This window comes from Dermacentor andersoni, chromosome 6 (genome assembly GCF_023375885.2).
Source record: "Dermacentor andersoni chromosome 6, qqDerAnde1_hic_scaffold, whole genome shotgun sequence".
Lineage (NCBI taxonomy): Eukaryota > Metazoa > Arthropoda > Arachnida > Ixodida > Ixodidae > Dermacentor > Dermacentor andersoni.
The window spans coordinates 147,032,558-147,060,167 of NC_092819.1; the positions used below are offsets into that span (position 1 = coordinate 147,032,558).

At 48.9% G+C, this 27,610-nt stretch overlaps 1 protein-coding gene across 2 annotated transcripts in view; it reads right to left on the reverse strand.

Moving 5' to 3' along the window:
* Positions 1–23,936, reverse strand: part of LOC126523643 (neprilysin-1-like) — a 92,830-nt gene extending 68,894 nt beyond the window's left edge. For both annotated transcript variants that reach the window (XM_050172241.3, XM_055066947.2), the window contains exon 1: positions 23,514–23,936. The gene's annotated coding sequence lies outside the window, so the exon portion shown is untranslated. The remainder of the gene's footprint in view (positions 1–23,513) is intronic.
* Positions 23,937–27,610: the final 3,674 nt, after the last annotated feature.

Sequence of the window (27,610 nt, forward strand, 5' to 3'; positions counted from 1 at the left end):
ATTCAGGAGGAGATTCTACATACAATTTATTTTACTTTCAAAACAATAATCTTGGGCAGACAGACAGCACAGAATGCTTTACAGACACCATATCTTTACCGAATAGGTACAGTAGGTACACTCCACTACGTATATGGGTAGAATAGGCACATTCCCACTGCGCGCGGTCACCGCGATGGAGTACCCCGAACCGGCTTCTTGAGTAAAAGGTAGGTAAACGTTGAGAGAAAACTATGTGAAATATGTTCTTAGAGTGGGCTGTCTGTATAACCAAATCGGGCATAACAGAAGGAAGCCTCGATGGACCGATCGCACGGGTTCGCAACGACCGACTGCGCGTCTGCCATGCCTGTCCGCGCACAATGTTTCGCTTTCTTTGCGAGCGCGTTTTCGCGCCCCGCCGTGAGCTTTAGGCCGCAGAATATGAGCATTTGGCAGTACGAAAGCAACCATTGTTGCGTGGACGCTATGAGAGCTGTTCAAAAATTTAGTTATAACTAGGCGCTTCGATGCCCACGGCGACTTTTGGTATGGCGTCGGGATGACTCAATATTTTTTTCCCTTGTAAATTCTTGGACATTTCAATATCATTATTTCGTAAGTTGAATCGCACTGTTCGTTTATCGGTCTTCTTGGCGAGCAATTTCCCGCTGCTGTATTTCTTTCCTTGATCAAGTACATTGATCCTTTGGTGCTAACACAAACATGAGCATATGCTAGGCCTTTATTTAATGTGTTTTCTACCATTCCCTTTCCGTTCCAGTGAATGCCAGTATCTAGCATCATCAAGTTCATAGACCAGACTTTCATGACATTAACCGGGCGGCGTGGGCGGGCGAGCGAGCGAGCGTCTCAGTGCGCGCGCTTTCACCGACCATCGCACTCCCGACACCTTATCAGAGATCTTCCCCGCGGAAGTGCTTGCTGCACGCCCAAGCGCTAGCCGATGGATGCTTGCCGGTTCTAAGATTCGCGATCCAAGCTTCACGCAGCTTCCTGTCCTGCGGGTACGTGCGAAGGCTAACACCGGGCTCCGTTGCGGACGTCCGGCACTGCGGCACCGAGCAGTATAGCCTACCATGTTGGACGCCTTCGAAGGCAGCCACTACTTAATACAGGGCTTCCAAGTGCTGTCGACCAGACAGACACGCATAGCGGGAAAACCTCCCCATTTAACCGGAACCGCCGCTAAGGCAGGACTTTAAACCTTCATTTTCAGCCGACGCGGCCGCTGTGGATTTCTGTGGTTCACCACGTTCCTGTCAATGTCCCTTGGTCCTTCAGTGAGGGGGTCCCCCTGATCACAAATTTCGCCGTGTGGTCGGAGGCCGTTTCGTATGCTTCGAAGGTAAAAGTCTTGTTCATGACTTGTATTTGCTGTATCCTGATGAACTCGTCCGCACTTTTCCTTTGGGGTGCGCTGATGATTACAATATTCTTATAGGTGTTTGGGCACAGGATGTCGTTTACACACTCTTCCGAAGTCACACCTGTTGCCTGAAGAATGGTCCCTGTGACCGGCTGGCCGCCACTTTTCACAAAGAAGCCCGCGAATACACGCAAAGTGCCTCGAGCAGCCAGTAGCGCGGCGATTTTACGTGTATTCGTGGGCTCGTTTCACGCTCGGAAAAACACTTTTATGTAGCACGTATTGAGCAACAGAAAGCGGCATCGGGAGTTTCTCACGTCACTCTGCAATTTTCTCAATGACACTTTTCATTTAATTTTACATATTTGAGATGTCTTATAATTAATTAAGGCTAATTATCTAATTAGGCGGAGCGAAAAAAATTATTTGGGTATCTCAAAGCGACGGCAAACAACATCACCTTGGTTAGGCCCAGATACGTGGCATTTTGCACATTTTTAAATCCTGGTGCATGATAGGTAATTGGCTCACCCTGTATAGTATATATATATATATATATATATATATATATATATATCCATGCAAGATTTCAGGCAATGGAAGTACGTAGAGTAACGCCGCCAAGAGCTGCAGCTATAGGACATGGCGTGCTCTCGCTAATACGGCGGGTGCGCGTAGCCTAGTACGACGCTGATGACGTGGCCCTGTCTAGACAGATGCTGCTCCCGTTGTTCAGAGCGTGTAACATTCCAAAACAGAAACCGCCACAGTGACAGGTGACAGAGAGAATCACACAGAACGGGAGCACGCGCGCTCAATGACCTTGCGTTCCAGTGGAACGCAGTCGGTACAGCGCTTTCATTAAAAAAAAAAAATAAATACGAGAACGAAAAAAAATCCCCTGGCAGTTATTTTGTAAAGTTCTGTTCTAAGCTGCCTCCTGTGTTGATGAAGGCGAGGCCTTCAGGGCCACAGTGACTAATTGTTCAGGTGTTTCCCGGTGAAGTGAAATGCAGGATATGTATACCACTTGAGATAAGTTTCGAGCGTGAAGCTGCTCCCATCTAATCTTGGTGCCAGGACGCTGCGCTGCGCTTGGGAGAAAACGCGCGACGAAATAAGCACAGATATAAGCGAAACCTGAGCGAAGCGTGGTCACGTGTCGCGCGCATTGTAAGTCGTGCGAGCAAATGCTGCTCTATATGAGCTCTTCTTGTGTATGTATTGTGTCCAGAGAAACCCGCGTGAACACGAATAGTTGTATTTCCGACTACAGATGAGTCATACCGAAACTTGAACGAATATCACGTCCGTATAATCGCATGCTCGAAGAAGTGAACGACGCTTTTGGCGCTCTCTCACTATTTCCGTTTATAATGCAAGGCGCATTAACGTAAAGCGATTGCAAACTTTTATATTCCATTTCTACAATCAGCACTCCACCGTTGGTGAAAATATTCTGTGGCCACGCCCACTTCACTTGTCTGTTAGTGACGTCAGAAAAAAGCGCGATACCATCCTCATCTAATAAACCACTGATTATGCATGATTAAACTGAACAAAAGAATAAAAAATTTCGATTCTACGCCTTTCGTGCCATTATCTCAGCTATTGGTCAAAAGATTTCGAGCTGCACCCATTTCTTCTGTCTGTCACGCGATCTCACAAGCCCTCGAAAGCTCACCACGTCAAAGTGACATGTATACGCATGAAAGATGCATTAATATGCCCAACAAAACAGCTTTTCTTTTTCTTTTTCTTCAGAATAGCCGGAGGCTCCCGCCTTCGGAAAAGGATAGAGGTTGGCTGTCCTCCGATCGCTCTGGCACTAGCTACTCGAATGTACCGGGAAATATGGATTTATTCGCGTATAACAAACATTTTTGCGTGACAGCATAACGTCATCGAGACATTTCGGCAGGTATACGACATCGCTCTGCCAACTGTTCTTCGCTGAGGATCCGTTTTAGCGCCATTTTCGTACTTCCGTTGCACGCCGCCGCAATTTTCTATCAGCCATCAATAGCCAAGCAAGGAGCAACGGGACAAAGTCTGTCAAGGCAGGTAATGTTATTCGCTTTGAAAGCAAACAAGTGAGCGCGTAAAAGCGAGGAGAGCATTTCATTGGCCTGTTCAAACAACGCGGCGGATCACCGCATGGTGCTTGCGTTAGCGGTTACGTAAATTTGACGTCAGTACGTTGGCATAAAAACCCATTGGAATAGTTTTACGCTGTAGGGCTGTCATATAGCAGCCTCGTGTACTCAGTTACCAACTACAACATGCGTGGCGAAAAAACTAATTCAACCAAAATTTATCCACTGACTTGCGCATTTAATGTGCCCTAAATAGCGGTTAGCCAAGAAAGGAGCCGTTATTCACCACGTGCAACACAATTTCTTTTTTTTACCGCATATGCGTGAGCCATTTACACTCTGCAGGCAGACACGATATGACGCAGCGTGCTACCTTACATGCCAAATTGTGAATCATTCAACTCCACTGACTTCAGCAAGGTTGAAAGCTGGCGTAGTTGGTATGGTTCCATAGGTATGTGACTGTGTTTAGTCTATCTGTCGTATACCAATGGGTCCACAGTCTTATATTCTTCTGCACAACATATGTACGTCACGCAGGTGCATCACGTGACAGCGAGAAAAAAAAAACAAATTTAGTGCACCAAAACGGAGTACACGGACAGCGCAAATACTGCTAACTGGAGCAACAAAAACAAACTGCTAAAATCCCTGCCCCTACCCCCCGCCCAACACATGGCACAGCACGTCACTATTTAATCAAGCAGCAAGCGGGCAAGTGCACCGACGTTCTGTTGCTTCCGAGAAAGACAACGCAATAATTAGTGAAGCAACACATATGTACAGGAATAGCTCCGACTCCAATCGAAAACTGTCACGAAAGCGTTACAGAGCGTTACATGTAATAAAGCAACGTAAGCCACCGTACATACGCCGAGGGCATAGGTCTCGCTAGACTCGATAAATAGGCTGTTGCACTAAAATGCACAGTTAAAGCAGCGTACTGTGGAAAGGGTTCTGGCACTCTATTTTCATGTTCTATTCTTCACACGAATTGCACTGCATCTAATATATCCTATCAAAAACCAGCAGACATGCGAAATGTTTAGCATCAGAATCTGGTATTTCAAGAATGAGCGACTATAAAAAGAAAAATGTACATCTTACTGCATGGTTTGCGACGACAACGTCCACTCGCCTTCGGTCAGTGACTGCAGCTTCGCTATGCCGGTGACAATATGACGAATATATATTATCGATTTGACACAAATGCAAGCAGCGTCGCTCCGTCAACTCGTCCATATCACAGTCGAGCATATCACCCAAACAGCGCACTCCAAGGGCGATGGTTAACTCACGCTGAGGCGCGGGGCCGAGAGGGGAAGGGGCGCGTTTGATGCGGTATACAAGCTTCGACACGCCTAAAACCACTGCTAAACAAGCGACGACGTAAAAAAAAGAAAAGAAAAAAAAGAGACGAGAGAGGAGGCAAGGCCAGTTGAAGAGGGGGGAGGGGCGCAAGAGAGTGCTGTAGGCATGCGATCGCTTGTCCCTCTGAATGTAGAGGCTCCGTTGTGCTACTAGGCCTTTCTTACACACTGCAATACAGAAGAGGATAAAGAGGAAGGAAGTGTTAGGTCGGGGCCAACTCTAACTTCCCTATTCCGATGCGCGCAAAACTCACAAATGCTTTTTTTGAGACAACTGCTGGACCGATTTAAATGAATTTTGTTGTATTTAAGAGATAAAGTTAAACTCCAGTGACTATTAAGCTGAATTTCGACTTATGGTTTGGACGCTTCTACAAATATTTCCGAAAAACCGGTAAGTTCTAAAAAAGATGAAGCGGAAAGCTGACGTACACTAATTATGGCAGAAGAACGCGAAAATATTACATCCCAGAAATTTTTGATCAACTGGGAAAGAATTTGCATACTACCAATACAAAAAGGAAAGTCATGAATGGAATGACAAATTGCTTCATGACGGCTCTCTTTAAAGATTTATCTTACTTACGCTGCTACATTACTCGCATTTTTTCTATTGTACGAGCAATTGTGCGTTATTATGAATATTGTATATAATATGTTTAACGCCATGGCCTATTATGTGTATGTTGTAATCACATGTAGGTTTTTTTTCATTATTATTTTTATTTTGTATTTCTGCTGGGAAGGAGTTTCGCAGAACTTTGAAGCATTATTGTACGGTTTGAATATTGCAAAAATATTTGTATCGATACCAGTTACTCTTAAGTTGCGTTACACCACCTGCCCGTCCGGCGGGCAAGCGTTGTGTTCTTAAGTTGCCCAGCAAATTAGAATGGTACGAATACCTTGCAAATAATTTTGAATCAAATTTCTGCAAATCCGTAGCTCTGCACCAGAAACAGATGTCGAAGTTCTGTAAAGTGCATCTGTTATGCGTGAGAGAGCGTATGCGTCAGCAGGCCTTTGGTGTGCTGAGACACCGCGGACCCGAACACATGAGGTGTCCGACTCTCTCGCGCTTAGCCGTGCGCGGCTTAGTCGCGTCCGCGGCGACAATGAATCCTGGCGATTGAGCCGACGCTGAGTGCCTTGTTGCTTCGAAGGCAACGCACAATTTTGGTCCGCTCCACGTAAACGGCCCTCCGCGGACTGACTCGACCAGGGGAAACAGGCAGTCGCCCTTTGCTGTTCCTCTAAATACTTCGCCTTTTCGCATTTGTCTTCAACCTGACCTCTCCCCTTGTCCTCCTTTCTTACTCTACTTTCCCCGCGGCAAGAATTCACTCTGCAGAAATGAGCTATCTTGATCGAGACTGGTGGGTTATAGTAACTCTGTTAGTTAAGAGACGGGCTCCGGGGCGGGCGGCCGGTATAGCGGCCGTAAATAAATACTTTGCGTGGACAAACAAACCCCTTCGAATGCCAAGGGGCCTCTGCAAGCCCTGGCAGCAACCAGCGAGTGTTGCGGCGCTTAGAAGGCGTTAATGACAGTGCTGAAGGTCCGGTATCTTAAGAAGCGGGCAGCTCCCAAAAGCACCAGCATCGGAGAGCACCCACTGGGTGCCAAGTCCATGGAAATAAGTACGTTTTCCGGACAGACTTCCACAGGGGCAGTCATGCAGCGAGTTGTGCCTCTTATCCTCTCTCGTAGACGGGAAGGGAAGCCGACATCTAGTCGTATGGTCTCCGAAAAGGGCACGTGACTTCACCATAATTTTTCGGTAGATTTCAGTGGACACTCGCGGCGACAAAAGGAGGGGCATGGTCGCTTTCCAAAGAGCTATAGTTATGATCGGCAAGATTTGAACAAAAAAAAAAGAAGTGCGCGAGCATTACTCTTTCTTTTTTTTTTTATGCCTCCAGCTTGTGCGACGACAGTGCTCTCACTTTCTCGTCCACATTCAGCCATTAACTCATCTGAGTTCTCTTGATGTATCGTTTATTTATTTATTTATTTATTTATTTGTTACTTCGCTTGTTCGTTCGTTTGTTTGTAGCGAAGACGTACACGTGTGTTCACTCGGCACGTGTGAAAGGGCAAATGACCAGTGTTAGAATTGTCGTAACAAAAAACGCGACATGCTAAAGCAGCGACCAAGTAGCCAGCGCGAACGGCCGTGCGGCCCCTCATGCGCCCAGCAGACCAGGTGGGTAAGTATTTAACGAGACACGTCTGGCCCAAGTTTTATTTTTTTATTTTTTGTGCTGCGAATAGTCCTTCATCCGTAAGCATGAAACAACGCTAGAGAAGAAGAAGCTTCTACAGTAGGTGACTTTCTGATTATGATAATGATGATGATGATGATGATGATGATGATCAGGTGACTTTCTCCTGCGTTGCGTATGGCGCATCTAATTCCAAGGAAGAAAGCAAAAAAGAAATAAAAGATAACAGCGCGAAGCCGGAGCCGATGCTACTTCTTTTATGACTTAAACCTCGAATATGTGTAAACGCTGAAAGAAAACACGCCGAGCAGTTTTTCAGCTTAGACACGTTGTTCTGAATACATTTCAACCCTTCTGCTATAAACTTGAGCTCGTAGCACAAATGGACTGAAATGACTAGGCTATTATAACCGCGATAGATTGGCGATATTTTGCAGCCAACAAAGAGAGATCTGCGTAGAAAGCAAATAGAATCGCTGGATTTCGGCGCTCAAATTATATATATATATATATATATATATATATATATATATATATATATATATATATATATATATATATATATATATATATATATATATATACAAAGAGAGAGAGAGAGACTCATAGCCATCGCTACTTCACAGCCCACGATGTTGATAGAAGAAAGACATACGGGTGACGGCAGTAATGCGCAAATGAGGAAGGAGTGCATAATAAACATACTTCTCTCTCTCCCTGTCCTTGCCCACACACACATACATTTTTGGTAACCCCACCTCCGAAACTAAACTTATGGCTAAATGCGTCAATAAGGCACGGCACAGAACACAACGGACACTCAAAAAGGTACGAGCCCCTCTATGACGGCACGATCTACAACGACACCAAAGCGTTAACTCGCCCGACAAGTTTAGCTACTGCTTTCCTTAGAAGTTCCACTGTCATCCGGACAGCGCAGGTGGTTCTACTTCCCTAGAAGCCTGTAGATAATCGATGCGATGCGAGAGCGTTCCAACCAAAAGCAAACAAGAAGAGAAGACGTCTTCTTTTCTTTTCGTTCTCCGCCCTTCGCAGTGTAGCCGCCGAAACATCGGCGCAGATGTCGTCGCGTTCCCTTCGAGAAGATGCATCGGTCATTTGGGAGAGTCGATGAACCCGACCTGACCTTTCCCTGCACACGCGAGAGCAAGCGACGAGAAAGCGCTGCCGTCAAGCAGGACAATGGCCAGAAGTGCGGCGGACGCCGAGAACAGTGCGGCACACGCCACAAGCAAAAGAAAAGGCAACAGCGAAGTAAACAAGGCGCTAAGTGGAGACCACGAGCGTCAAACTGGTGGTTGCCCATCTTTATTTTTATTTTTCGCCCGTTTCTTTTTTACAGAAGCTGGACGCATGTCCCCTTCAGCGAAGTGTCTTTCTTCTAGAACATACTGCGTCCCCACTAAGAGTCGTCTATCGCATCCCCGCATCTGTATCACCAACTCGCTCAAGCAACAGCTTTTTTTTTTTTTTTTACTTTTCTTCCTGCCTACATATTGTATATACTTGTGTAGGGGTGGCACTTTCTTTTTTCCATAAGTTTGACGAGTTGTGGCACTTACACGGGACCGAACCTTTTGGTCAAAGTGGTGTCGCCCGCCGGATTCTGTGCACACCCGGGCTCTCGCCATCAGGCAGCGGCAGACGGAAGCACGCAGCGCGCGAAAATTCGCCGATGCGCGCGCGCGGCATTGGGGCATCGAACGCGATTACTAGTTCTCCGGTGGAAGCCTTCTTTGTTCCAAATTTTGGGCTACCAAGTTGGGGGTGCGGCCCTTACAGGGCGAGTCCATACGGTGTTCCTGTCGGTAAGAAGCCCACCCGCTTTGTGGTTCAACCTGCTCTCGGCGCTCACAATTGTCCATTGTACATGAAGGAAGCAACTAGCGTCCTGCGTCCGTGATGGGCACCGTGACAAAACGTTCTTCCCCGCTCCTTGTTCGCTTTAACCGTCCTTTAACGTCTCGCCCGTCGCACCTGTAAACCACCGAAGCCAAACACGTTGTCTCCCCCATCAATTCTCGTGACTCACGTCAATAACAACAACAACAAATAAACGCGAAGGGACTGGGAGGAAGCAGTTTGCGACGGTCCCTCATTGTGCCTTTTGTGGCGGTAAACCAACACGGTGGCGGTTGCCATCGTTTTGCTTTACCGCGTGGACGTTCACAAGGAGAACGCGTAAATAAAATTGACGAGGACACAACTGCGCGACCGTCAAGTGCTTGTTATCCGCGTGGACGCGTCGGCTTGTAAGCGAAGAAAAAAACGTAACTTCGCAAAGAAAAAAAAACACTAACTAATGGTTACCTTAGCGCACAGTGTCGATTTAAAGGCAAGGCGAAGAGGCAACGCGACACATCAGGTCATGTGTAGCGTTACTACTTTGTCATGTCTGCAAATTTATACTTTACGGTATGCGGTAATCAGGAACCAAAAAAAGCTCAGAGGAAACCGCGGTGAATTGGTGGTCTCAGTACCACTGTAATAACCGTAGCTTTCTTCGCTTCTTGATATGTTCACAAACTGTTGTTTCCTTCGCAATAAAGATGTCACTTTGAGGTGCCCTTGGCTGCTACTACTTTGCATGAGATCTTTCTCGCCTTCCTTGAAGGACAACAAGTCAAAGTTAGCGTTGCGGAATGTGTTGTCCGCAACTAAATTCTTCGGAGCCTCGGGCATTCGCGTTGCAGGTTCCTATTCTTATTCCGCTACCGACAAAACGGATCGTTTATCCTAAGTATGATTTACGTGAAGTGAATGGAGTCTTGCATGAGACGGCACCGCATCACACTATTTGTATTCCGACCTTGTCTTATAGCAATTTCTATTTCTTTCTCTAAAATTTTTTGAACATTTTCTCCAGATAGCAAAACTGTGCCTTAATATTACTTGAGAAGGCGGGCTTTAGTTACATGATAAATTACAATAAATGATGGGTTGATCGCAATAGATCACTTGAAACGGCATGTTGCAATTGATCGATGCCGGCGAGTTTGCAGACCACGCAAATTTGGAACAATGCGCGTTATTTAAAGCGCGCAGGAAAAAAAAATTATCCGCACGAGCAATGCGATTCATCAAACATTTTGAGAACAGACACATCGAAACAACTGCCGGCCTTGGAATTCATTCTAATGGGATATGCCTTGCCAGTTCACAGACTGCAAATCGTAAAATGCAGTGTGTCCGAAAGCGATTAGTTGAAATCTTAATACCAAAATCTTGCTCTTTTACAGCGAAGCTGTTTACCTCTACCCCCCTTATGCATCACCCACATGCGTTCCAAGGGGTCGGGGGGGATAACCTGGGCGACTTACGTGCGTATCGGGGACATGACGCGCGGAGAGGAAAAAAGACAGATAGGGGGAGAGCGGGAAAGAGTGTGGCGATGGCGCTTTTGCATGTGGCATGCGAGTACCTCGACTCGTCGGGGCTCTCGGCGAAACCATAGGACATTTCTACAAAGACGGATGGCCTAACGGCCATGCCACCACCTCGGGCTTCCTGATCGGCCACTACTTCGCTTCCATCTCTACGACCCTCTACCTTTCTCCCTCCTACCCTCTTTCTCTTTTAACCCCATATCCTCCACCCTGCTGGCGCTGAGTCGTGCTCCCGCATGGGTTGCAGAAAATAGCGCCAGCCTTTTCTCTTCCCCACAAGAACCACTTCTCACTCTCTCTCTGTGATTATGACGTCACGCGCGTCGGGGGTGCCGGCCCGGCTGCAGCAGCGGTTGCGGCAGATGCAGGGGTGGTGCGGTGACCGTGGCGGCGCTCGTGTCGGCGTAGTGTGGTGGCGCACGCCGGAGGAACGAGCGGAGGGGCCTCTACAGCAGAAACACAACCATTGACACCGGGACCGTGCAAAAGCCGAGAACTTGTATGCAGCCTAAACAGCTTCGCTGGTAATCCGTGCGCGTAGGAATGCTGCGGCCCCACAATTTTTTTCAGTTAAGCAGTTCCATTTCTAATAGAAGTAGTGTCCGCTATCCGAGTAATCCAAAACGAGGTATGTGAATTGTGCCATCTCCCACAGGCGATTAAAGAAACATTATTCACAACAACAACAAAAAGTAAACTCGATATATCTGACGCCAACAAGCAAACAAACAGTTGACAGTTGAACCCCCCTCATTTCATGGTTGTGCCCCATGAAAGTAGTGCAGTAAGTCAAAATGATGCTTTAACAACTAGCTCCTGTGAAAACCTCGTTGATAGGTCTACGATAAAAGCGATATCCGTGTTTGCCTAGTTACCCAGGTATTCGCGGTTGAGGTATCTTGCCTCGAGGTGCCGCCAGAGTTCACGAGGAGTGACGCGATGAGGAGCGTGCGAGACTCGTATGGGACGTGAGCATTTGTATAGCGGCGAAATAAAAGCACCGTTGGAACAGAGGAGAACAAAAAAAATTAGAGAAGCCGAGAAGCGACGTCATGCCGTAGTCGTCAACGCCGTGTACCATTGTCGCCGTGCACACACAAGCACGCATCACACACGGCCCGGCACGTCCCCAGATTTACACCGCGAAGCTATCCAACGAGATTGCGCACAGTTGTAAGCATTATTCGCCGAGTGCAGCCACCTTTTTCGCAGGCGGGCGGGTGGGTGGAGTGTTTCGGCCGTTCGGGTGGGCCGATCCCGGGGACAGTGCAGCCTAAAATTACGCCACAGGGACGATTGGGTACGTGCACTGCTGCCAATAGGTATACGCGATTGTGTGTGTGTGTGTGTGTGCCACTACGTACGGCCTACAGGGTTTTAGTTTGCTTTCAATGTCGATATCATAAACGTTGCGTTTTCCTTATTATGACATAAACACTACATCATAGAATCTCTACGTAACCGGGAACTTGAGTCTGCCAAATATTTTTTGACAGCGTACATGTCTAACCAACTCTAACCTATTTCCGCGCAGGCGCGAACATTGTGCGCAAGCGAGGGCGAAAGCGTCCATAGGGACCAATGTCTGAATAAATGACATATCAACGTCACAGAGAATTCACTACACGATTCCATTTTTTTTTCCTGCGTGCGTTGCTCACAATTTGTGCTGCCAACATGAACGCGAGCAAGAGTTTTATTGAAGGACAACTGCAACAAAATTTCGCTTCGGCTAGATTGGCTATAAACGAGTGTAGTGCATAGACAATTTGCATAACCACAACTACCACGTGCGCACTTTCCCGCCATCATCGGGAATGATAGATGGCGAGATAGATGCACCTAATGATACCTAATGCACCTAATTATAGACGATAGATGCACCTAATGGTTGGCAGATATGACATAAATACAAGCACGTCACCGCCGAAATCACCTTCCTTTTTTCGAGGGCGCCACGGGCAGCCGTGGATGCCGCCAAATCTTTGAGGTCATGCCGAAAAGCCGCGGGGGCACTCTAACTTCTGGGTGAGTCGTCATTTCTGGAGAGCAGTTGTGACAGCGCTTTCCTTTTTTAAGTTTTGGTATCAAGGACGTCTATTTCTTGCGAGCTTTTCTCGGAATATCCATTCGTACTTCATTGCGTAAAATTTCGCACAAATGTTGCTCTATCTACACCACGTGAAACTATGCGTCTTACGCGGCATGGAATTTGTTGCAGGTTGCCTTCGAAAAGCGCAATAAAAGGCTTCTGTTTCCTTGCTTACGCGCGGGTTCCAGCATACGTCATAGCATATAACAGAGCACATCATTAACAATATTACATTTGCGGAGATTACGTACATTACATAGCTTTTACGAGTCCTCGAGTCGCTCCTCTTTATTTGGTTTCAGCTCGACAGCTGCCCAGAAATTGCGAAAATTAAGCTGACAACCAGAAATGTTTATATCCAAGCAGCTGTAGTTGCTTAACACGCTACAACTAAACTGTATGTCGTAGTCGAGCTCTATTAAATTGGCGTCGGCTAGTCCAACCTTAGTTCGATCATTTCCGATGGCTAAGTATTGTCATTATCGTTGCCAGAAAATCTCGTTCACTCGTCGCAAAGAAACCTAAGCAGGGCTGTATTTTCTGAAATTATAATCGATGACAGGATGCCTAACGACCACAGCAAAGAAGTAAAAAAGTAAGTTTTTCATCTGAAAACTAGCGCGTGAGACGGCAGCACACGGTGTTACAACGGTCTCCTCAGTACCAGCGGCCAGGAGCGCTCGACCAGTTAGGTTGATCAGCGGAGTGGGCCCAGGCAAATGAGGGGGCATAGTACACTTACTATTTTTATATGAAAGCACACATCAACAATGGCCAGAGAGGGAAATAGCGATGAAGGCGGACAACTGCCACCCAGAGAGGCACAACGCCTGCGTACTGTTTAGGAAGGAGGTAATAGAAAAGTTGAAGATCCGTAGGAAGAAGATAAGTAAAAGACGAGCAAAGAAAGAGCGAATTTAGAGTCCACAAAGTCTAAGCACCACGACGTAGTACAAAACCAAGTCTATTTACATCACTGCATACAGAGCGGTCAGCTTGAGAAAGTTGTTCGAGAGCGAAATGCCGAAGGCTGCTCCACCCGTGCGCGTGAGGGAAAGAAGCATCGGCCGAAGCACGTGCACTCAGTCATGTCTTGACTGGCAGCGGTCTCGCCGCCGCACTGAAGGCATTTGTCAACTGTCGCTGGGGCTCCCGTGCTAGCCCGGCACGTGACGCAGAAAAGGGTCAATGTGCCGCACCGGGGAACCATTCATGTTCGCCGCTGGAATAAATGAACGAATGAAAAACTTTATTTATCCCTCATTAAAAGGAAGAGGGCAACGGGATAGAAGGTGGGGGAAGAATTACTCGAAATAGGCGCTGTAAACACGGTGCTCTTTTGAAGCGCTCGAAATGTATTCGTTCTCAGAGCGAAAGCTTAAAGCCCTTGGCCTTGTTTTGGCTGCCTGGCAAAAAAAAAAAAAAAAAGAATGCGGCTTCGACCGTAATGCCAAGCGCTGATGCGATAGTTGGAGAAGTATACAGTGCGCAGTAAGTCTTGCACTGTTTGAGCAAACATTCCCAAAGGCGCGCAAGCATTATCCATTTGAGAAAAAATTAATGTGAGTCGTACTCCTTTATGTGACGTATGTATGTATGTATGTATGTATGTATGTATGTATGTATGTATGTATGTATGTATGTATGTATGTATGTATGTATGTATGTATGTATGTATGTACGTACGTATGTATGTGTGTATGTATGCGCTTCAAAGAGGAGGTGGAGCTGCATTGGCGACATTGGCACAATATCCTCGCTTGACCATACCCACGAACCAGAATCGTTTGGACATTCTTGTTGACAGTGTTCCTGTGTGCACGTTGATTGACACCGCGGCACATTACTATAAGTGCTGCTCTTCGCCGTCGGCTGAAGAAAGTTCTTACGCCTGCCTCAAACCGAGCCATACAAGTCGCCGACGGAGGGACTGTCGCTATTGTTGGCATGTGCTCTACCCGAATCACTGTCGCTGCGAGTAACACCGTCGTTCTCTTCACGGTCATCGGGCATTGCCCTCACCAACTTATTCTCAGTCTGCATTTTCTCACCATGCACTCATTCTACTCTCATTGACTGTTCGGCCGGCTCACTTCTCCTTGACTTGCCCCTTCTTGCCGACGCTGTGGACCCGCCTCAAATAAGTTTCAGCTGCATCGGTTTTATTCGCCTCCCACCTAAATCTGTGACACAAGTTGACGTGTGTCACACCAGCTGTACCTGACGGCAATTATATGGTCGTACCAATTCCGACCGTTATACTTACACATGGCGTTACCATTCCGCACACTCTGCTGAGAATTACTGGCAACCGCACCTGTCTTCCCCTTGACAATTTCTCGCTAACAGCGCAGGTACTCCCAAAAGGGATCCCGTTGCATGTCATTACCGCTCTGCAGGATGATCAGGTCGAGCCCGTTACAGTCCAAGACTGTTGCAGCTCAGCCTACACCTCGACGTCTTCCCACGGCAGTGGCGTCGACAGTGAGATGGTTTCCTCTGACCTTCCGCCTGCTCACGCTGAAGCCCTCTGCCGCCTTCTTGAAGGCTATTGCGAAATTTTTGTTTTACTTTGACAATCAACCCTTAGGCCCAAATGTCTGTCGTGTTCCATCGCATAAATACTGGCGGTGCGAGCTCTATTCACCGAAGTTCATATCTCGTTTCCGCGTCGGAACGAAGGGCATTATCGAGTCTTCCTGTATTCCGTGGGTTTCACCCGTCGTCCTTGTCAAAAAGAAGAAAGGAACATGGCGCTTTTGTGCAGATTATCGCCACCTGAACAAGATCCCTAAAAAGGACGTTTACCCTTTCACACGTATTGATGACGCTCTGTACTTCCAGTACGATGCCGCCTAATTTTCTTCTATCGACCTGCATTCTATCGACCTGCTTCTATCGACCTACCGGCAGATTACCGTCGAAGACATGGACCGAAAAAGACCATTTGTTATCCCTGATGGTCTTTATCAGTTCAAAGTGATGCATTTCGTTGTCTGCAACGCGCCGGCCGCCTTCGAACGAATGAGAGACTCTGTGCTTCGGAGGTCCAAGTGGTCTACCTGCTTGTGCTATCTGGACTACGTTATCGTTTTCTCCAGGCAAAATTCGTGCCGTTGCGAACAGCCCTGTCCCGAAGTCTACAAAGGACGTTCGTAGTTTCGTAGGGCTGTGATCCTATTTCTGATGCTTTGTACAGGATTAAGCGACCATTGCACGTCACCTTATCAACCTCTAGAAGAAAGACGTCCCATTTTCTTGGCATCCTGATCATGCCGGATATTTTCCTCATCTCACTACTCTCCTTACCCCACCTCCAATCCTGGCCCACTTTGACCCGTATGCCTCACCAGAAGTTCGAACTGATGCCAGTGGTCACGGCATAGGATCAGTGTTAGAGCAACGCCAGCATGGACATGATCGCGTTAGAGCCTACGCCAGCAGACTTCTATCACCTGCCGAGCGCAATTATTCAGTCTCAGAGCGCGAGTGCCTCGCTCTTGTGTGGGCAGTTGTGAACTTTAGTCCATATACTTGTATGGACGTCCATTCTGTGTCATCACTGATCTCCAAGCTATCTGCTGGCTATCCTCGCTCACGGACCCCACTGGACGACTCGCTCGGTGAGCTTTACGCCTGCAAGAGTATACCTTCTCGATCAAATATAAGATGGGACGCTTGCACCAGGACGGCGATTATTAGTCCCACTACCTCGTGGAAGAACCGGGAGATGCGGATCCCATCGCTTCGTTTTCTCTGTGTCGCAGTTGCTTCAAATCGGCAGTGAGCAACGCCGCGATCCTTCTTTACGAGCCCTCATCGACCGGCTGGAGTTCACGCCTGGGGATGCCTCTCTCCGGATGTTTCTCCTCAAGGAGCGGACATTAAACCACCGTAATTTTGATCCTCACGGTCCCGACTTTCTGCTCGTCATCCCATCCCACCTGCGTTCGACTGTCCTCCGCCAACTTCATGATGCTCCCTTGGCTGGACACTTGGGCATCTCACGCACATACGACCGTGTACGCCGTTGCTTCTTTGGCTGGGTCTCGCCCGCTCCGTGCGGCGTTACGTTGCCGCTTGTGAGCCCGTCGGCGCCGGAAGAAGCCCTCCGCACTCCCAGATGGATGTCTGCAGCCAATCGATGTCCCGTCCGAACCTTTTTTCCTAGTTAGTCTTGGCTTTCTTGGGCCGTTTCGTCTCTCGTGCTCCCAAAATAAGGGTAGCCGACGCTACCGATTACGCTGCGCAGTACGCCATCACAAAAGCCCTCCCAACAAGTTGCGCTATTGACGTCGCTGACTTTCTTCTCTACGAAATCATTTTAGTGCACGGTGCTCCGCGCCAATTGTTAACTGACCGTGGCCGTAGCATTCTCTCGGCAGTCATCGAAGACATCTTCCGCTCCCGCTCGGCAAAGCACGAATTCAGCACGTCTTCAGCACCCCCCACAGCACCCCCGACAGACCAACGGCCTCACGGAGCGCCTCAATCGGAGCATCACCGACACGCTTTTGAAGTAGGTTGTGGCCGATCACCACGACTGGTACCTTCATTTACGATATATGACCTTCGCGTATAATTCATCGCGTCACGACACCGCCGACTATTCACCATTCTATCTCCTATATGGCCGAGAACCCACGTTGGCCTTGGACACTTTGCTGCCCTCGGCCACACGTTCAGCCACTGAATACGCCCGCGACGCGATCGCACACGCCGACCAGGCACGCCAGCTCGCCCGCACCCGTCTCGAGGCCTCACAGGAGCATCAGAGACGCCTCTGTGATTGCCACCATCGCGACGTGCACTTTTCTCCGCGTTCTCTGGTGCTTCTCTGGTCACCCATTCGACGTGCGGGCCTTTCCGAAAAGCTGCTGTCGCGCTACACTGGTCCATACCGTGTGGTGCGACAAGTAACCGATGCCACATATGAAACCATCCCCGCCGACCCCTCATCGTCGTCAGCAGCAAGTGACATCGTTCACGTAGAGAGACTATAACGCTCTAGAGAGGCTAAACGCCCCCCTTAGTACAGCCACAGTGTGGCTGTACTGAAGAGGAGGAAGACGACGTGTTCCCGATTAATATAGGGTCGCCATTTTGGCCACTGTTGGTTTCCATGTAAGTATATTGTAAATAGCTTTGTGCATCAGCTAAACGTAATAGTCTTTATGACGTCCGTTAGTTGACACGAGCATCGGAAAAAAAGAATGTGAGATGAAGTTAACAGACATTGTTTTATGTTATATTTTGATTCTTTCCCCTTAAAACTAAATAGTTTATCGTATAAATGAACCTATACCTTGCGACCTATTTTTCTTGCGTCACCTAGCAACAAGCTAACGGCATGCCAGACGCGCCAGATGCATGCGTCATGCATCAGACATGCCACCGAAGCGAGCGAGGCCGGCTGCGCATGCGACGTTCGCCCTTTCGCCGTCCGGTCTATTTCTTTTTTTTTTTTATGTAGCGTAGTTTGTTGGGGGGGGGGGGGGGGGTTCCCGATGTATTCTTGCGTTCTTTTTGCACTTCCACATGGCACCACTGCACTATTGGACTACTATTGGCCTACGGCAAAGGAAGAAATTTTGTTTGACAGTCTCCTACGCATTTCAAACAATGTAGGCTAACGCACGGAATTGTGTCTTGCGACACAGTTCGGAAGAAGCCCGTCCTGGCGCAGTTAATATGAGTTAATGGCTCGTACTGGTAAATGTTTGCGACGCTTTCTATGGGCCTCAACATTATCGTAACTTATTTCGGTAGTTTTCGGGCGAATTCTTGGGCTTTGTGACGCAGTTAGCGAAAAGCAGCTCGGCTGCGTGACGCAGTTAGTGCCGCGTGCACTGAATCTTGCTGGGACAAGCTTGTGACGCTTTCTCTGAACCCCTGCAGTATTGTAATTAATTTCGTTACATCTTCAGAATACTTTTGAGGCACGCTTGCCACGCCTGGCGTTGGGACGCAGTTAGCAAAAATCATCTCGGCCATGTGACGCAGTTAGTTTCGCGTGTACTGAATCTTAGTGGGAGAAGTCTGCGAAGCTTTTTTATGGCGCCGCAGCAACAGATACCTTCTTTCAGTACTCACGCTTGTCGAAAACGCTACAAACGATTGTCAAAAGTAATAACACGGGAGTGTGTTGCTTGCTCCGGCAGCGCGTGCAAAAGAAAAGACCACGAAGCTCAAAAACAAGGCATTCGTAGCTCGAAAATTCTGTCTTCCAACGACTGAAAACGGGCTTCACACCCACGCATTTATCTTGAGTGAGAGTAGAAGGCATTTTGCGAGCGTGGAGCATGGTCTGGCTAGGAGCCTTTGTTGTGGCCGCCTGTCTCTACGTAACGTACCATCACGTCGGCTCAGGTTAAGTTGTTTTGCAAATGCGCGGTCGCACGTGTATTTGTGTTCTTAAAGTGCAGCAAATAATGCCCGGGAATGGGGTAATGCTCCGTAATCAGATGTTTTTCTTCATATATCTTGGTATTGTTCAGCATGGGTCGGGTATTTTCTACGCCGTGCATGTAAAAGCGAATTTCCTTTGTTTGCAATGGCGCGCCCATTCACCACTTCCGCACGTTTCGCTTCTACACGCAGTATTCCTATAATGTCTAAACACCAAAATTACACATGCTTGTAATTTACTTTTTTCCGCTGATTCCGTCCGGTATAGAGCTTCGTACGGGAACTACTACTGCTTACCTTGTGTCACAGCATTGGATGAACGCACAAAAAGCCCGGAAAGAGAACGTATATAGAGCGAAATAGACATTTCTTCATTTACAAGGCGTTTTGCGTCAACGTTACGAAATTTCACGCGGCAAAGATTGGATGGAGGCATGTAAAGATTGTTCGCAATCATTTTAATTAAATAAACGATTCCGCACTAAGACCGCGCGCGACTGAAAGGCAGAAGCAAAAAAAAAAAAAAATGCCGGCCGATCAGCGTGTCCGGCGTAACGCCTGCCAGCTAGCATTAAAAACGCGCGCGCCGAAATCGGAAGTTGGGTTCACACATTAATGCCGGCGGCTTGGTGCGCTATAGTCAGTTCGGCCGCTGGGCTCTATGGGAGTGTCCACTCTTGTTGGATGTCTTTCTCTATGGTATATGCCTCACTCTATCCACGAAACAAATAGGCGACGTCAGCACCGTCGAGAAAACATGAGAAGCCCAGTGCTAGAAGACTAATATGAAGCAGACATGCAGCGATCGCTGTCATTTCATGTAGAAGAAAATTCTGGACGGCCCCCGCAACTAGGAAGCCGATATGCTATAGAACACGAAGGACGCGTTGACGCCAGCTTTATCGAGTGGACCTCTACAGAAGTCGAACGGACGTCAGACAGTCATGGCAGCTGCTGGCACAAGCGCACTCTCCAGATACGGTAATCTCTACTGCGGCACCGGCGAAGTGGCTGAGAGTAGCTTGTAAAAGTAACCGCTCCTCATAAGCAAGTTATTTCCACCAACGGGCCAGACACAGTACCACGTTAACTAGGTATGTGTATATTTAGAATGGCGCGCCCAATCACACTTACACAATCGCACACGCCGAAGAGGCGCGATAATACCATGAAAGAGAAATAAGGCAATGTGGCTGAAAGGCAGAATCTTCGGCTGGCAATCCGCTGATCCGGAGTTCAAATCCTCGTGGGACAATGAGGATTTTTTTAATGTATGACTTTCTCGCTGTAGAAAATTCAAGGCCCGGACATTCAACTGTTGTGTTAGTGAAACGTCGCAGTAATGCACGTAAATATAAGCTCCGGCAACATCCGAGGGAGAAGTGCTGAAGAAGCTTACAGCGAACAACGAAAGCAGAGAAAAGCGTTTAATACATGCTCAGCTTGTGGAGGAACGATTACTGTATTGTTTTATTAGCACTAGTGAAGAGGTGCACATTATCTGCTATTGAAGGTCACGCCCAATATGAGCTGATTCAATTGAGACGCGGCGCGTCGATTGCATGCGTGACCAAGAGACACAGGGCAACTGTGGCACGTCAGTCTCTTATCATGCCATCCTCTTCGCAAAAGCGGCGACACACTTTCGGCCTGCTCATACGCAACGTCTCAAATTTCACAGCTCCCGCTGCCCTCACAATGAGTAGCGTCGAGAAGCCCAAAAACTCCTCAATGACACCGGAGGCACGCAGGCACGATACCTTCGGCCGTAGAGCCGCATGTGGTGAGCGGTCTGCTACGCTCAGATGGGCTCCTCGCCGAGGCGGGCCAAATACGGAGGCACCCAGCCGGAACCCCTTCGCAGTCTGCATTTGAAGCAGCGTGTACGAGGGCTCCCCGAGCACTCCGTTAGAAGCCGCGCGACGCCTTTCTTCAGTGTGCCTCAGCCGATTTGCACGCTTCAGTCGCGTGCGAGCTCAAGGAAGCGAACTTTCGGCCGCGCCGTCGTGGCGGATCGCTCAAGGACTCCGTCCCAGCGCCGAGAAAGGAGCTGCTCAAGCGACGCCAAGTGGCTTCACCCTTACCACCATAGTCTCTCGTGCCGGTGCGAGGAGTACGGACGTCCCGCACAGCTGAGTGGATCACTCGAACGTTGCGCTCCGAACTGGTAAGCGACGTCCACCGTTGGCCCACGGTACGGAGGTAGCTACTGGACATGCGTGGCCTGGATAAGCATGGCGCAGTTTTGCATGGAGTATCTATATTGCTCATGCAGTCGGCCGCATTCGCCGTCGGGAGCATGTTTTATGGAATAGCGGCTTCGAAACGGAGGAGCATACACGTTACATCGTTGACCCGTTCTGCGAGAAGGGCTACGCCAGTAGTGGTCCGCCGAGGGACACGCGCGATTCTGTATGATCGTCCCTAAGCCTCTTAGGCAACATAACTGAGGCGTACCGCCGCAATTGCGCCACCGTCCGTGCGCCCTACGACTGTTCGCGACAGTCAAATGCAGCCCACAGCAACAAGCGAGCAAAGAATCTAAACAGAAACGTAGCCCGTGTCTATGCTGAATTGTAGCCGCGGATGTCCCGTACAATGCTACCTCTAAACCAGAGGCCGACGGTAAATACAGGCCGCTTGTACAATTTGGAGCCTCGAAGTTTGAGAGTTCGAGCAATCTAGGCTGCTGTGTGGACGTTTGTACAAACTGACAAAAGTTCCAGAGCAACTGCTTGAGTTGCTAGGCCTTTCGCAAGGGCCTTGCTACGTGTCTCTTGCAGCTGGGACAATGCTCCGAAGCTAGCGACAGTGCACGGCGTCTCCAAGCTTCTGGGCCTCTCGAGCACCATGAGTTCTACAGAGGATCCGCAATAGGTTCGGCACCACGGACATGTGCAAGAAAACCTTGGACAAAAGCTCCTATAGACAGTGAGCGCTACAACTTCGAGAATCTACAAGTCGCGAAAGTCGGTTTCTTGCTAAAAAAAACAAAACAGAATACTGAAAACGAAGAATCGGAGAGAAGGGCCGGTAATATTTCCTTCGCTCTACTCTACGTTAATTTGCGTCCCTCTTATAATAGTTGTCTTTCACCAACTAGACGAACAGGAAGGGCTCCTTGTAATATCACAGACGGAACGCAGCTCGGACAACCGAAGAATTAAACGTAAGAAGGACAATAATTGAATAGTACGCTGGAATATCACGGCTCAATAATGCCGAAACACAATAGGTATGCCGTTCTCTTGTTATATGGTTGACCGAGCATGTTTATACGATTTGCTCGGCGTACAGGTTCATTCATACAGCGGAAATGTATTGCGACAACAAAACGTGCCTTCAAAGAATTCGAGCGTATGCCAGTCATCGATGCTTGTTGGTGGAAGACAACGCCCACATGTCTCCAAACAGGCGTTCTTGCTGCGGTGGCACCAGGCGGGCAACCAAACGTTGTCTATACCGACGGTGTTACCTAACTGCTACGTCATTTTTGGCAGCGCCATAAGGTAACAAATTTCGATCGCGAATGCCGAGCGACTTTCTTAAAATACATCCTTGAAACATAATATCACAAAAAAACTGGTATACGCGAAAGCCCAGCATGCTGATGCTGACAGCAAATAGAACCTCTTCCAAACCTACCAGAAGGATTCCGTCGTGATGTTAAGCTATTAAAAAGTTCTGTGGGTTTCATGTTTGCTTAAAATGCCAGTGAAGAAACAGCGCCGTACTTGAACTGTGCCTCTGACACGCTCCTATACGTGAATTAAAAACAGAAGGTCCACAGCACAACACAAAACTACGCTGTGCAGTCGAGGCACCTATGACTATAGGTCGGCACAGTAGGCGGATACTCACTCGTCTTCACTCACCAGTATTTTCGCAGGCTCTTTACTCACCCACAATAACGTGTACTCGCACTCGTCGGTACTCCCTGACGTTCGCGCTCACACCCATTCATACTGACCAACACTCACATACGTGCTCACACTCTCCGACAGTAACTGGCATTCATACACTGACGTCGACTTAAAATCGCCAACGGTGACTTTCGTTCGTGCTCACGTCAACTGGGATTCACTCATGCTCATGATCACTCTCTTTTACACTCACATCTACTCACGCCGTTCCTCACTCACTCTCGCTCTAGCTCACGCTTGCGAAAAGAGTGTGGAGCGAGAATGTCTCAGGAGAGAGGGGAAGGGGTGCTCGCGAGTGAGTATTTGTCTGACCTGTGTCCATGGCATGTGCGTAGCGTGGCGTGGACTCGACGCTCGCGTATAAGCAGTGACCCACGCACCCTTTCGCAACCAAAGGGCGAGAAGCCTATACTTCGTCAAGACGATCCGTGGAACTTTCCACTAGACTGAAAGGACGACTGGTCAGACACTCAGCCCAGGCTCCTGCACATCCACAACAGTTTCATCGGACCCCATGAAGCGTATACAGCCTAAACATGCGGACTATACATAAAGGAGACAACGTGACACAAGGCTGACCAGCAACTCGGGTCCCCGCGAAAGAGAGAGAGAGGACACTCACGTCTGCGGCGACCGCATCGCGCACCTGGCCTGCTGAACCCGTGGTGCGTCGACCCCGGGTCTCTTACGTCCACCTGCGGGCCGCCAGGACGCACAAGTGTTCCGACGCGGGGCAAGCGGTCTGCGCCGGTCTCCAGAAGAGACGGCGCCTGTGCTAGTCCTCGGCCTGTGGTCTCGTCGCCGGTGGTCGCGCCGTCGAAGAGCGCATGCTAGCCTGCGGCGCGACTTCGGCGAGGGCAGGCGACGAAGCTGTGTTTCCCCCACCGCCGCCGCCGCTGCTGGTGACATCACTGTTCTGTTCTGCATGACAGCTGACGCCCATTTCGCGCATGCTGCTGCTGCGGCAGGGACGGGCGAAACGGCGTGCGTCGTCGGTCTTCGCCGCTCGCACCTGCGTAGCGCAGAGCGCGCTTCCTGCGCCATGCGCGAAAGCTGCTTCCGGCACAGCGAACGCATGTGCGCGCGCCTGTTGCACTGCTGCTGCTGCTGCTGCGCGAAAAAAGCGCGAAAAGAATAAATAAAAGCGGAAAGCCGAGTCTGTCGAGCCGGAGATGTGCAATGGCGCGTGCGCGCTCCCACTTGCCCCCGTTAAACATGGTTGCGCCGGAGCTACGCACAGATTCGAGTGAGCGAGTGAATGATAAGCGTGGCGACGGATTGCGATGTCACGTGGCGAGCGTGTTGCGCGACGGCTTGTCTCAGCTGAGCTGCAGCCGAGAGGACCCGGCGCACTGCACTCTTAAACAAATGTACCCCCTTCGGGGCTCACTCTTAAAACGGTTGCACGCTTTAGGATGTATATTTGTCCCAGAACGATAATCGCCATCTGCCTTGCTTGCGTTTCCTGTCTTGAAAACGCTGCGCTCGCTACTTTCCTGCCGAGAATGCTCTGTCATGCTGATAACGCGCATGCCGTTCGTGACTTGGAAGTACCGTGCTGGCAGCGTTAAAGAAAGGAAGCGCAAACAAGGCAGATGACGATTATTGTTGTGGGACAAGATACGCCCCAAAGGGAGGAAATCTTTTTAAGAGTGATTATCTTGCCACACAACGATAATCGTCATCTGCCTTGTCCGCATTTCCTTTCTTCAACGCTGCGAGCCCGGTACTTCCAAATCACGAACGACATTCGCGTTATCAGCGTGACAGAGCTTTCTCGGCGGAAAAGTAGCGAGCGCAGCGGTTTTCAAGAAAGGAATTACGCAAGCAAGGCAGATGGCGATTATTCTTGCGTGGCAAATATGCACCCCAAAGCTTGCGCCCGTTTTAAGAGTGAGCGCCGAAGTGTGTACATTTGTCTAAGAGTGTATGGCGACTCGCTGCTGCCACGAGCCGTGAGCTTCCGCAAAGGAAGTGGGGATGCGCGCTGAATGATTTATTCGCTGTGGTCCGGAAAGTGGCGCCACTGTATATGGCGAGTCCAAGGCATCGCACAAAGTTTTTCCAGTGTAGTTGGGGCAGATTCCTACCAGCAAGCTTGAATGTGGCCGGTGAGGGGCGCTTGATTGTGTCACACAACATGGCAAAGGGCTTCTCTGCGGAGAGCCGCGATCCGAGAGTGTCCAGGCGAACATCAATGGCGCCAAGAGGCCCCTGAAGGAAGTATCTCACTCGAATCGCTTCTCCAGGAGGAGCGCAAGACCAAAGGGCGATGTCGTCAGCATATATGGAGACCTGCTGGTCTCGAGATAGAGTTCTACCCCAGCCGCGGCGCCCGCGTTTAGATGGCAACTAAAGTTAGAAAAAAAATGCCATGTGCCCTTAGCTATCACCTAAGAGACGCGAAGGCAAAAGCCAAGTAAATCCTACTGTAATTTGCCTTAATCCACCTTAATCCTTCTTAATCTACCTTTAATCACCCTAAACCACCTTAATCGACCTTATCCCACCTTAACCAGCCTTAATCCAGTCACGGATTATTCATGAATTAACTTTGCCAATCATTAATCTTCTCTTATACACGGCAGGACATGCTTTGGTTCGCTTCTGGCCTTCCTTGCGTCACGTGATGTTTTCTGTACCTCACAACGCGACCTTGAAACAGAGAGATTTATGGATTTTGCCTATAAAAAAAAGAACGACCTTGTACTTATATTTAGGCGCGCGGTAAAGATGGTCAGATTGTGGTGGTCCGAATTCATCTGGAGTCTCCCGCTACTGCGTGCTTCGTAATCAGATCGTTGTTTTTCAGAAGTTACCGCCACCAGAAGTTACCGAAAGGGTCAGAAGTTACCGCCACCGCTAATGCTCATGCGCTTCCCAAATGTCCCGTCGACCGTCTCGGTCACGGAAATTGGGGGACGCGACGCTGCCCAGCCGGTTTGATGTTTGGCATCCGCGTGCGCCTTCTGAGAATGCCTGTAAAAACGGCGAAGCTTCGGGCTTGGACTCGGACAGACGCCTAGGCGTTCGAATAAAGTGTCACTTCATCGGACAACGGCTCTTCCTTCGCGCTGCCACCGTGCACTCGAATCATCGAAGGGCACCGGCTTCGGACCTTCAACACCTTCCCTCCTTAACTAGCGTTGAAACTACCAGAGGGCAAAGGGAAAGGAAATTTGCCGGGAAATTTGTCGTTTGCCGGGAAACGCTGGCGGCGAACGCTATGCAGGAAGTTGAGCTTTCTGGTAGAAACGCGGCCTCCTGCGTGCGCCAACCTTCTGTTATTGTTTTGCACTTTTAAAATTTCAGTCTAAGATTTAACATAAAAGGCATGCGCTGTCAGTATTTTGTTTCACGACAATTCTTTGTGGGCTGTCATTCTCAAAATTCCGTGGAATCACTTTGTAAAGAATGTTCGACAAGGTATGAGAAACTTTAATAATAGAACTTTGGTACCATATATAGAATACATGTGGTAACTTTCGCTCACGGAACGCCAACTCAGGTTTTCTCTGCGACACGGGGCCCTTAACGCCATCGCGTGAATACTTTCAAGGCAAATGCATGCGCGACGAGAAACGAAGAGAGGAAACCTATACATAGTATACACGTACGTCATTCAATGATACTCCGTGACTTCCGGTTTACGGCAGCGCCATCTTGGGGAACCTATAGGCCTATGCGCGCGCCTGTTGATAAGGTACCCCAACATGGCGGAAGGTAGCGGAAGCAGCGGATGTGACGTCACGTGCATACTATGTATAGCGGAGGTGCGACATCGTTTATTTTATTTGGCGCCCAGACGTAGCCTTGAATGGGTAGCGGAGTATTGCATGCATTGCGGAGTCAAGCTTTCAAGTGCTCTCACCGAAAAAAAAGGCTAAATTCCAATGAGGAAGACAGGTGCACGGTTCGGCAAGCAGACCGGAAGCACACTGCGTCCGTTCTGGGCATCGCTGAGTTCATCGTATATGGCGATCGACGGCAACTGCAAGTTTGGTTTGCAGTCGACGGAAAATCGTTGCTTCACTTGGTTCACAGAAGCTATATTTAGTTCTGAAGTCAGTTCTTACAGGAATGAGCAGCTTTCAAGTATTAGCATGTCACCATCTAGATCGAACGACCGGTGCTCCCGAAAAGGCACGCGTTGTATTGAGCAGTTCACAGAGAAACGACGCCAACTTGCATTTCACTGAAACCCATCCTCTTCAATGTCTGTTCGTGCCCTCGTTGACACGCTGGCAGCCTTTCATGCCGCACTTGTTTGTCTTCTTCAATGATAGCATACGGCACTGACTGTGCCGCAAGTTCAGCTTAGCAAGCCACCCGTAGTAGGGGTTGTAGCCATGTTGCTGCTTATTCCCAGTTCTTCAGTCATTGTCATGGACTTTGCTATGCGCCCACAGAACCGTGAAAAGAACTTCGCAGCCTTCGAGACCACAGAGACATAGACTTCCCCCTTAACACGGTGCCCGGAAAGGTTCATCCTAAATACAACCCAACCAGGCCAAAAAAAAGATAAAAAGAAAGAAAGAAAGCACCGGGCAACGGTGTTCTCGCTTCTAATGCCAACCGCAGTGGCCGGCTATGACGTTCTGCTGAACACGAGGCCAAGGGGTCGATTCCCAGTCACGGCAGTCGCGTTCAGGAGGGGACGGCCTTTGAAAACGCTCACGCGCATAGATTTAGGTGCACGTTAAACAAGCCCCGGTGGTC